Below are 12,889 nucleotides of genomic sequence, written 5' to 3' on the forward strand. Positions count from 1 at the left end.
AAAATTCTATTTACCACACAAAACCACTCGGACAGCTCTAAATGGATATCAGCAGAGGAACAGAGATAAAGCACTGTCCTCAGACAGCTCCTCTCAGAACTTGGAGTCAGAATCCCTGGTTTGAGTTCAAGCTCAGCCACTTCCTAGGGACACCTACCAGAAGCAGTGTTATGTGTCTATCACACTATTTCCTCTCCCTCTGAACACAGAAAGACTACTTTTTCCAGACTCCCTCATGTTCAGGATGGGGACATGTGATAAAGTTCTTACCAATGGGAATGTGAGCCGAAGTGAAGTGTCACTTCCAGTCCAAGACTGTTCTTAACTCACAGGTGGGAGTTCTCCACACTCTCTCTGTCTGATCTTCATGGCTGGACATAAGAACCTTGAGAAGACAGTGTTACAAGATGGGAACATCCAGGGTCCCTAAGTCACCTTTCAAGTAGAACCATCAAGAAGAGCCATCTGAGCCACATCAGACAGTGACATGAGTGAGAGGTAAGCTTTCACTTTGTAAGATCACTGAGACTTGGGATTTTGTTACTACAGCATACCTTTCCTTATACCAACTAATACATCAACTGTGTGGCTTTGAGGAAATGAGGGAACCTCTCTCAGGCAATTTCTTCATCCTCGTTCCCCACTGAGCACCTACCTCATAGGGTTATTATGTAGTTTAAATAAGATAATCCACATAAAATGCGGAATACAACGCCAGGCACATGCTAAATGCTCAATAAAGTTTAGCTGTTTTTCTTTTTATTATCAAACACATTAACCATGATCCCACTATGATAACATGACCACCATCCATATTGTTCCTAGGCAGATTTTTACATAAACATAAAAAATCATTTACACTATTCCATATATTGTTTTGATTTCCACTTGGGGTTTGATAATAAGGATTTTTTCATGTAACTGTATAGTCTTCCTGACCACCGTTATCATTTATTACAAGCATTCTACTGGCAAGCTGTAGAATTGAAGAACATTTCATGCTTCTGGGTTTAGGACTCCCAGAAACCCTTTCTTAATCCACTGATTTGCCTATTAACAGTTCTCAAGCTCTCCCTGCACAGTAAGAAATTTAGGTCTTTCTAAAAGTTATCCAGGACACTCTGGCTGCAAGCAAATCAGGTGCCATTTCATCAGTCAATTTAAATCTAATGTCAGGTTCTTTTAACAGCTAAATGCTTCTCTAGGAACTGGCCCGTCCCCTGTGAAGCTAGCATGGCATGTTTCCAGAAGGTAAAACATGCTCTAACTGCTTTACTCGCAATATAACTTGGCTTCCGTCAAACTCCAGTTATTCTTCCATGTTAATAAATGCCACATGGGAAGGCGGAAACCAAAGGTCATATGTGTATGTATGTATATTTATATGCAGGTATTAAACATGCATGGAACATATGTACTCCTTCAATCACTTATTCATTTAATAGCTGTGCTGGAAATTTTACTGTACCAAGAGCTGGAAATATACAAATATTTCATTCTCCCTGAAGAGGATGAGGAGATGGGGACCAATAACATCTCATGGATCTCAGAATAAATGCCAAAATTCTTACCATGTTTTCTAATGCCCTACATGCTCTGCCCCCCTGCTGACTCCCCTCAGCTTCAGTTCTGATCAAGTGATGGTTAATTTTATGTGTCAACTTGACTGGGCTAAGAGATGCCCAGATATCTGGTAAAACATTATTTCTGGATGTGTCCGTGAGCGTGTCTCCAGAAAGGATTAGCATTTGAATCAGTAGTCTGAGTAAAAAGACACCATCACTGGGCTTCCCTGGTGGCGCAGTGGTTGAGAGTCCGCCTGCCGATGCAGGGGACACGGGTTCATGCCCCGGTCCGGGAAGACACCACATGCCGCACAGCGGCTGGGCCCGTGAGCCATGGCCGCTGAGCCTGCGCATCCAGAACCTGTACTCCACAACGGGAGAGGACACAACAGTGAGAGGCCCGTGTACCTCAAAAAAAAAAAAAAAAAAGACTCCCTCACCAATGCAGGTAAAATAATACCATCTCCACTGGCACATTTGACGAGAGTAAAAGATTTAGATGTTATGGTAGAGAGAATAATGCCTGTCCCCCAAAAAAGTGTCCATGTCCTAATCCTCAGAACCTGTGAATGTGTTAAGGGTACATGTCAAGGGTTGCAGATGGAATTGAGGTTGCTAATCAGCTTACCTCAAGATAAAGAGATTATCCTGGATTATCCAGATGGGCTCAGTGTAATCACAAGGGTCCTTAAATCGGGGAAAGGAGCCAGAAGAGTCGGCACCAAAGAAATGACATCATGAGAAATATTTGACCAGCTATTCATTGTTAGTTTTGATGATGGAAGGAGGCCATGAGTCAAGGAATGTGGACAGCTTCTAGAAGCAGGAAAAGCCCAGAAATGGGTTCTCCTTTAGAGCCTCTAGAAGGAATTCAACCTTATCAACACCTTGCTTTTGGCCCCATAAGACCCATTTCAGACTCTGACTTCTAGAACTATAAGCTAATAAATCCGTACTGTTTTCAGCAACTAAGTGTGTGGCAATTTATTACAGCAGCAATGGGAAACTAATGCAGATTTTGATACCTAGAATTTGGATATTGCTCTAACAAGTACCTTAAAATGTAGAAGTATCTCTTCCAAGAGAAGGATACAGAGTTTGAAGACACGGAGGTGTAGAAGGTGAGGGAAAGGAAGTACAGACCCCAGCATGAGAGACTGGAAGGCCACAGTTAGAGCTGGTTTGGAGCAAGTTACACTCACCCCTGGTAGTCATCCAGGACAAAGCTTCTTAAAAGCTAGAATCCTCAAAATAGCCTCTCTACGGAGCACAGAGAGTTCACATTATCTGATTTCAGTGTTTGCTACTTCCATACAAAGCAAGACAGTTTCGACTCTGTTTACCCATTAAACATGACCCGGGAGGCATTTGTGTAGCCTTCCTCAGTGACAGGAAGAAAAGGGTTAACCTCCTCTCTGGCTAATGCGACTGTCCTCCTAGCTCTCTATGAGGCAGAAATCAATGAAAGCTGTTTTCATCCAAGTAAAAATAAATCTTAATCACCTTTGTAAAGAAGAAGATAAACAGGCAGTGTTCTAAAAATGAACTCCCCTATTTAACAACTGTTAAATGTTATTTCTTGAACAATACCAAAGATGACATCACATTCAGGTTATAAGGTGGGTATCATCAGCTGCTGATTAGGGAGCAACTGAAAAGGGGGAGGAAAGGAAATGAAGATATATAAATAGATTCAAAAAAGTTTGTTCAGAGGGCTCTCTGAATGTGTAAGGCATATGGAAATGAGCAAGCCAGCAGCACATTTCTGACATCAGGGGCTGATATCAAAGAGGGTATCCAGGTACCACCACATTCCACTTGATGCCTCCAGCATCATGTCCTAGGCTGGGTGGCCTCTGTTACTGACCCATGAGGCAATGTGAAACCATAAAAACCTTCAGCCCACATGCCTTCTGTTTTCTGCCACTCTCACATCTCCCATGTTTTCCCTAAAGCCTTTATAGTACAACTTCCAATTTCCCTCCCTTCTACTACTGAAGATACCTGCTTGAGGGCTCTCAATGGCTCCATTTTCCATATTGTTGGAATTATTTACTCCTTCATGACCTGTAAAGAGAACATACATTCTCATTGACTTTGGGCTTGACCATGTGACATGCTTTGACCAGTGGCCAGTGAACAGATGTGACATATGCTATGTCCATGCAGAAGTTAAGATGCATTCCAAGTTTCTACCTCTTAAAATCTCTTAATCTTCCCTTCTGTGGTAAGAATAGAGTGTCCTAGATTAGGATGTCTCCTTGACTCCCTCAACCTGAATCCCAAAATGAAAGTCACTGGACAGAGCTTCAGCCAAACTGCAGCTTCTAAAATGTAGTATAAGAGAGAAATAAATTTGTGTTGTTATAAAGTACAGATATTTGAGGGACTGTTCGTTACCACACCAATCGAAATCTGACTATTACACAGCCCACTTCAATGACTTCTCCTCAATTTTTATCCTGCTCAGACCCTGCAAGAGCATTTCCCAGAGTATATCTTCAGAGCCATAGTCATGAAAGAGGCTTAACTGGAGTAGGATAAAATCCTGCATAACCACTCTTGGAGATTCACGATGCCCATCAGCATATTAAAGGCTCTGAGAAGTCCTGCAGTATATGGTTGTGGTTAAAAGTATGAGCTCTGGAATTGCCTGGATTCGAATCCTGGGTCTACTACTGCTTACTAGGTGAGTGGCTTTGACAGATCATTTCATCTATTTGAGCCTCAGTGTTATTTGAAAATTGAAGATAATGAGAGTACCTTCACAGGGTTATTGTGAGGATTAAAGGAAATAATGAAAATAAAGTACTAATGGACTTTTGTCCAGGTCACAGAGTGACCCGTCCTTCTCCAAACTCATATAAATGACATATGAAGTATTTTAAAGTATTAAAAACATATGTATAATCATGCTCAGAAACAATATTCAAATCTCTTTGGACTAGAAATGGGATGAAATTCCACAATTCTATGGGGAATGGGGAAAGGGAGGTTGAGGGTTCATCAGGCACTGAAGGTAGAATCAGGCAGTGAGGCTGAAAAGCCCAATTCCCACAGAAGAATGGGACTGGACATTCTTCGTGCATGGCAGGGAAAAAGAGACAGTTTCACAAATGAGGCCAGGGACTATGACTGTGCCTCCCCCTGCCCTGCAAACAGAGGTTGAAGTTTTCCATCATTTACCCAAGAATTTGAAGCTATAACTGAGATGTGGACACATGGTGGAAAGAGAAAGCAGGACACATAAGTATTGATGAACCTGGTACATGTATTCTCTGACTCAGGGGCTGGAGCTGTTCTATCCCAAGGGAGTGAGAGCTCTGAGCTGCTAGTGTAAGACCAGTTTCTGAATTGTGGACAGTTGAGGTCAGGCAGAGACAAGCATGATTCCATGGTGAGTGAAGAGAAAGCAGCATAGGAGCTCACAATCAAGACAGACACACAAACAAAAATTACAAATCAAATTAGAGAAATTAACATCTTGATAAGGATCCAATAAATAAAACAATGGGAGAATTCATATCTGAAGAAAAATAAATAATATAAAACATTTTTAAAGATGTGTAAAATTTGAAAAGAAATATAAGCATAGCATGTTATCAATTTTTATCATGTTTGTGCATAACACTCCTACATCAGTAGCTCGATTACTCTTTTTCACCCCAGTTCTATATTTTCAACCTCTAGATAGCTATCTGGGGAAAGTTGTTCAACTTCTTTAGGCCTCAAGTTTCCTATTCTGTAAAACTAGGTTGTTGCTGGGATCAAAAGATAATCTATGTAAAGTGTTCTGTATAATGCCTGGGGCTTAGTCAAATTTCAATAAATGTGAATTACCATAATTATTACTAATCTTCCAAGAACAATAAAAAATATTGAACAAGACAAGACTCAAAGCCTGATGGGCCTCCACTGAGGACCTCCTTCTGGGCTAGCACTGAACTATATGTCCATGCTTGAACAAGAAATTCCACCGACTGGGACCACTTCTGAAAGAGATTTGGATGACCCAGATATATGGTTTATTCAAGACTGCATCATGCAAAAGCAGAATTAATCTGTTTGAGTCTGTTTCCTACAGAGAAAAACAAAAAAGACTCTCATGTTATAATATTTCTCCTGTTTAACAGTTTGGGCTAATTACTGAGGTATCACTTTACTGGACTCATACTGCAAACCAAACACAAATTGTAAACTTCTACATGGAGAAAATGCAAATAATTTGTGCAATTATACAAAACACTTAAGTCAGGTTTAAAAGAAACCTCAGTGAAGAAAAATGTGACTCTGACTCCTGTTCTGGACTCTAATGAGACTTTGATGAGACCATAAAGAAGGCAAATTCGATACCAATGTAAAGCATTTTACATCACAATAGATAAATTTGTCCTCTTGAGAAGTCATCCTAGGCCATGTTTCCTACATACTCTTGGTCTTCCAAGGACCTGGGATTCCTGATTCCTACATCTGAGGCACATTTCCAAACCCCAATGGGCCGCTTTCTTCACATCTGAGATCTCAAGGACTTTGCATAGTATTTACCACTTTCTACCCTATATAAATCATCTATTGCTATGTCATAAATTGCCCTAAAACTTTTCCACTTAAAACAGCAATAAACATTTATTATCTCATGTAGTTTCTGTGGCTCGGGAGTTTGGAAGCAGCTTAGTCAAGTGGTGATTGCTCAAGATGTTTCATGAGATGGCAGTCAAGATGTGGGCCAGGAAAGCAGACTTGACTGGGATAGAGGATCCACTTCCAAAACAGCTCACTAACATAACTGGAGAGCCATGCTGGCTTTGTCACATCCTTGCCTTACAGCCCTCTCCATAGGCCTGGTTGAGTGTCATCATGACATGACAGCTGGCTTCCACCAGAGTGAGTAATCCCAGAGAGAGCAAGATGATGATTCTCATATCTTTTGGATGTAGCCTCAAAAATCACACTCCATCATTTCTGAAATACCTGTTTATTACTGGCCAGGCTTATTCAATTTGAGAGGGGATTGAACAAGGAATTTCTTCCCACAAGGGGGTTACACAATGAATATCAACAAGTAAGAGTCATAAAAGACCATCTTGGAGCCTGGCTGCCACAATCCACCCTCTGCTCCCCAATGATCTATACTACTTATGCTACTTTCAGGTAGCTCCCCACAGGCAAAATGCATTCTCCCCTTCCAGAAGCCCCTAAACAGTTTTATCCCATTACAATATCAGCTAGAAATCTAGGACATCTTCATGTAAATGAGATCAAGGTGCAGGTGAAGTTCTTCAGGTCCGATTCATTACAGTTCTCAATCTGAAGATCTGTGAAATAAAAGGACACAAATAGAACTTAAACATGAGTCACGGGCTTCCCTGGTGGTGCAGTGGTTGAGAGTCCGCCTGCCAATGCAGGGGACACGGGTTCGTGCCCCGGTCCGGGAAGATCCCACATGCCGCGGAGTGGCTGGGCCCGTGAGCCATGGCCACTGAGCCTGTGCATCCGGAGCCTGTGCTCCACAGTGGGAGAGGCCACAACAGTGAGAGGCCCGCGTACAGCATAAAAAACAAACAAACAAACAAAAACTTAGTGACTTAACACAATAGACCTGTATTATCTCACACAGTTTCTATGCACCAGGAATTCAGGAGTGGTTTAGCTGTGTGGTTCTAGCTCAGGGTCTCTTCTGAGGTCTCAGTCTAATATTGGATAAGACTACAGTTATATGAAGGCTTCACTGAATCTAGAAGATACAATTCCAAGATGTCTCACTCATATGGCTGTCGCATTTATGCTGGGTGATAGCAGGACCCCTTCGTTTCTCACCACATAGACCCCTAAGTATCTCCCCAAAATTCATATGTTGAAGCCCCAACCCCAGTGTAATGGTATTTGGAAGTGGGGCTTTGGGGAGATAGCTAGGTTTAAATGAGGTCATGAGAGTAGGGACCCCATGATGTGATAGGTGTCCTTACAAGAAAAGGAGAAGACCAACGCTCTCTTTCTCCACCATGTGAAGACACAGTAAGAGGCAGCTGTCTACAAGCCAGCTTTGTGTAGAGGGATACAGGCTATACGAACAACAAAAACCAAAAGACCAAAGCCAAACCACAAGGAAGAGACAGCCCCACAGTCCAAACCCAGGCTTTCGTACTCCACGTACCTGACTTTTCCCACAACACCATGGCCTTATCATTCAGTGGAGGTGGAGAGTGTGATGTTGGCGGTTAGATAGTGTGAAAGCGGCAATAAAAGGAAAAGAATCCAAGGCAAAGCTTACTAAGGTCACCATTCTGTAGCCCAAGTCTACCAGGCCCCACCACCCAGAAACACAAAGACCCCAGGCCTTAGCCAACATTCTCCCTGAACCCGTATCTGGAGCAGTCACATCCCAGCATCCCCACTGCGAGCCTGGACCCTTCTACTCAGAATCCTGTATGTTAGCTGAACCCTTAGAGTCAGACACGTGGATTCCAATCCCAGCTCTGATTTTTATGAGCTGTGAAGCTTTGGATAAGTTACTTCACCTCTCTGAACTTTGTTCTCTTTTAAGATAATAGGAGTTCCTGCCTTATAGGGGTAAAAGCAGTTAACAAACCAGCACAGAGCTTAGCATAGAGCTTGGCACATAATAAGGACTCAATAAATGGCAGCCTTCGTTGTTCTTTTGTCTGCCTGGTCCCTAAATCTCTGGTTTGGCTGGCTTCATTCAAACAATCATGCCAACTCTCCGTGCCTTCTCAGAGGGGCTTCACACAAGCAGATGTCAGAAATCCCAGCCCAGGACTGCCTATGTCATCTGGATGAAGCTCAACATCTGGCATGGATGCTTTCCCCCAGAATGTTTTTATGGCTTCCTGTGGCCCCTCAGCAGCAGTGAGACTCAGAAGAACTGTAGGGCTCGTGGACCTGGGGGGTCTTCAGCCCCCTCCATCTGCCAGGCCAGCTTAGTACTCCCAAAGCAGCCCAAAGGTGCTCCACCCCTGGGCCGCTGTAGTGCAAGCTGGCCTCTCTCTGCCCCAGCACACAGCAGCTGAGCTATCTGCTCACACCAGGGACACAGCAGTTCATTCTGAGGGCAACCTCCTCTGTGCTCCAGCTAATTCACTCATTCCACATGTAATTATCAAGCACCTACTGAGTGCCAGATCCTGAACTAGGCACTAGGAATACAAGTTTTGCCCTAAAGAAGCTCACAGTTTTGTAGTAGGGATAGATTTTTTTAAAAGAAAAAGAAAGATAATACTGTACATCAACTATAGATCAATTTAAAAAAAAAGATTGGAGAGCCCATCTTAGCAGGTTTTAAAAAAAGAAAAGGAAGAAAGAAATTATGAGCTAGTGTAATTAGTACTGGAATTAAGGTACGCATAGAGGTCTTTGGGAATGGGAGAAGTAAACACTGAACCCAGCCTTGCAGTGGGGGTAAAGGAAGAGAAGGCTTCCTGGAGGAAGTGCTTCCTGAGGCAAAAATGAAAGACAAAGCAGAATGAAGAGGCTAGAGAGGAGCATGAAAAGGTGCTCCAGGGAGAAGGCATGGTGTGAGCGAATGTGTGGAGGTACTACGTACCGATCTTGGAGCCACAAACAGTCGACTGTCTGCCTGGCACCACCCCCATTCTGAGATCTGCCACACACATCCACACAAGGGAGCCGCCATGTTTCTAGGACACACTAGTCCCTTAGTCCGGGTTCACTGGGCTTGGGTCGCGTGACATAAAATGGGCCCAGGGACCCGCACCCCTACCCTGAGGGATTTTAACTTGAGGCCAAAGCATGGCCAAAGCATGGCTGAAACTGTAAGATGACAAACCCAAGAATTGTCACAAATCAGGTTTCCAGCAGCAAAATATGGTGATTTTCAAACATGATGTCCCTCTTATCAAGAGATGGATCTGTGGTCCCTCCCCTTGAACCTGGAGGAGTCTTTTTTACTAAATTGATGCATAGACTGTGGCAGAAGCAGCTTCCAAGGTTCTGTTAGAAAAGGCCATGCATATTCTACCAATCTCTTTTGGGACACCAGCCTTTGGAGCTCTGAGCTGCCATGTAAGAATTCTGGCTACTCTAAGGTTGCTATACTAGAAAGATCATAGAGTGGTAGAAAAAAATGCTGTAGGAGCACCAGCTATCCCAGCCCCCAGCCCAGGAGTCAGATATGTGAGTAAGGAAGATGACTTCAACCTCAGCCAACATTGGACTGCAACCACACGAAGGAACCTGGACATGAACCAACCAGTTGGGTCAAGTTAACTATTAGAACAATGAGAGACAGTAATAAATGTTGTTCTTTCATGCTGCTAAGATTAAGATGGTTTGTTATGCAACGGTAGTTAAACAGAGCATCAGGAAAGCGCTTATGTGGTGAGAAAGGATGAAGTTGGTGAAAGCCCTTACGTGGTGAGAAAGGGTGAAGCTGACGTGTTAGAATAGATGGAGAGATTGGAGGTATTGCTCCAATACCTGTTTGGGAACTCTTGTCCCTGCTCTTCCTGAAACAATCCTTAGATTTCTTGAGCCAGTAAGTCTTCTTATAACCTAAGTTAGCTCAAGTTGGATTTATGTCACTCGCAACCAAATTAATACAGGCGATTTGGGATAAGCTCAAAGAGCTTGATGTGTTTAAAGCACATATATGGAACTGGGGGGTCAGTGGGAGGTGGCCAAGAGTGAGAGATGAAGGAGAGGAGGGAATCCCAGGAGACATCATTCAGGAAATGTAGGACACTGCAAGGAGTTTTTTTGTGTTTAATTTATATCTCATCTGTCTCCACAAATGATATGGGGAGACTACCAAGGACTTTGGACTTTATTATAAAGACAACGTTTAGCTGGTGAACAATTTTCATCCAAAGTATGAAACGTTCAGATATGCATTGTGGAAAGGTCAACCTATCACTTTAGATGATGTGTTGGAGAGAAGTGAACTGGTCAAGAGTCTATTGATGTAATGGAGGGAAGAAATGATGAGGGACTGAACCAAGGTGGGTCAATGGGAGCAGAATGAGAAAGAAGTAAGCATTAAGGTAGAATGGACAGACCTGGAGTCCTTTATGAGAAGGAGGAAGGGAAAAGATTAAGATGATTTCCAAGTTCGTGGCCTGAGTATCTGAAGAGGTAATGATGTCTTTGCCAAAAATGCAAGAGGAGGATCAAGTCAGGAGGTAAAGATGATGGCTTGAGCTTGTATATGCAGAGCTTTAAGTGTCTGTGAGTATGAAGGGCAAAAGGTCATGCATTAGTTCATCCATTTAACACATTTATTAAGCACATGTTTTATGCCAAACTCTGGTAAAGTGTTGGTGAGCAAAATGGGCACATCGCTTGACCTCATAAATTTTACAGTCTAGAGGAGTAGATAGAAATTAATTGAACATATAAATATATAATTACAAACTCTCAAAGAATGCTATGAAGAAAAAATAACAGAAACTATAATGGGATATTACAAGGAAACCTGATGGAGTTGGGGATATATTAGTTCCTGTGATTGCCTAACAAATAGCCACAAAATTCAGGGGCATAAAACAACTCTAATCATTTATTACCTCTGATGGCTTCTGAATTCTTAAGAGGCACAGTGAGAACAACTTATCTTTGCTCCATGATATCTGGTGTCTCAACTAAAAGACCCAAAAACTGGGGGCTGGAACCATGTGAAGGTTCACTCATTCACATGTTTGATGGGCTATGTTGGCTTTCCAAGTGGTCCCTCTGCATGGGCTAGTTGGGCTTCCTCACAAAATGGTGGCTGAGTACCATGGACAAGTGGAGAGGGGGAAAGAGACAGAGAAAGATGCTGCCTTTTATGACTTAGTCTTCAAAATCATGCAGCATCTCTTCTGCCACATTCCATTCATCATGGCAGTAACCAAAGTCCACCCAAGTTCTAAATGAGGGAACACAAACCCACCTCTTGACATCAATGTCAAGAAGAGCATGTGGGATGGGATATATATATATATATATATTACTGTGGCCATCTTTGGAAAAGACAATCTACCAGAGGAGAGGTCAGCAAAGACTACTCAAGAAAATAACATTTGAGCTGACATTTGAGCATTGAACATTTGAGCTCAGTGATAAACATGAGTCAACTAGTGATGGGATGAAGATGGCATATTAGGGGCAGTATACCTAGCAGAGGGAACAGCATGTAGAGAGGCCCTGAAGTATAAAAGAGAATGATGTACTCAAGAAGCTGATGGAAGGCCAGAGTAATTGGAGTAAATTTGACATAGAAATTCTAAATCTCTAGGAAAGGCTAATGTTGGAAGCAAAAATGTGGAAGCCCAGAGTAGATGTCAGTAGATGGGACCACATGGGAGAGTGAGCAAAGAGAGAGAACAGGTCTCACAGAAGCTTGAGTTTGCTTGGACTTAATGCCCTCTGCCAACTTCCTGCTGCTAAAATATGATTAAGCTCAGAACTTGTCTTAACTCTCCCGACCCGTAGAAGCTGGCTGCCTTGCTTTGTTACCTAGCTGTGATAGCCAGCCTCCAAGATGGCCCCTGAGGATCCTTGCCTCTTGTTATTCACATCCTTGTGTAGTCCCCTCTCACACTGAATCATCTTGACGTCTATCACTTAGAAGTGAAAGTGTATGACTTCCAAAGGTAAGTCACAAAAGAATTGCAGCTTCTGCCTTGGACTGTTCACTCTGAAAAGACAGGTCATCATGTCATGAAGCCTCAAACAGCTCTCTGGAGAGGCCCATGTGGTGAGAAACTGAGGCCTCCTGCCAATAGCCCGCACCAACTTGCCAGCCATTTGAATGAACCACCTTGGAAGTGAGTCCTCAGCCCTAGTCAAACCTTCAGATAATTCCAGCCCTCTAGTCCTTAAGACCTCAAGATGGGGTCTCAGACATCATAAAGCAGAGACAAGGTATCCCTGCTGTACCCTGTCTGAATTAAGGACCAACAAAAGCCATGTGAGAAAATAAATTATTATTGTTGTTTCAAGCCATTGAAATGCTGAGGCAATTTGTTAACACAGTGATAAATGACTACTACACTAGCCCTGACCCTTTGATTATCCTTCTTTGCCTCATATTTCCCTAGTATAACCAATTCCATGAGACTCTTTGAGCTAGACGAGATCACCCAGTCAAAGCTTGAATCCATTTAGGGCCTTCCAAGCAAGTAAACAAAATCATCTCCACTTACACACCTCTAGTGACAGACAACTCACTACCTCCCAAGGCAACTCATTCCACTTAATGTCAGGCTCCTTGTAAATTAGAATCACAGGTGAGTCTTCCATCCCAGTCCCCACTCCTTATAGTCCGTTCTTGCCTGGGAGCAGTTCCTGACCCGGTGCTGAAACCACAC

The sequence above is a fragment of the Mesoplodon densirostris genome, chromosome 16, assembly GCF_025265405.1.
Source record: "Mesoplodon densirostris isolate mMesDen1 chromosome 16, mMesDen1 primary haplotype, whole genome shotgun sequence".
NCBI classification, from domain to species: domain Eukaryota; kingdom Metazoa; phylum Chordata; class Mammalia; order Artiodactyla; family Ziphiidae; genus Mesoplodon; species Mesoplodon densirostris.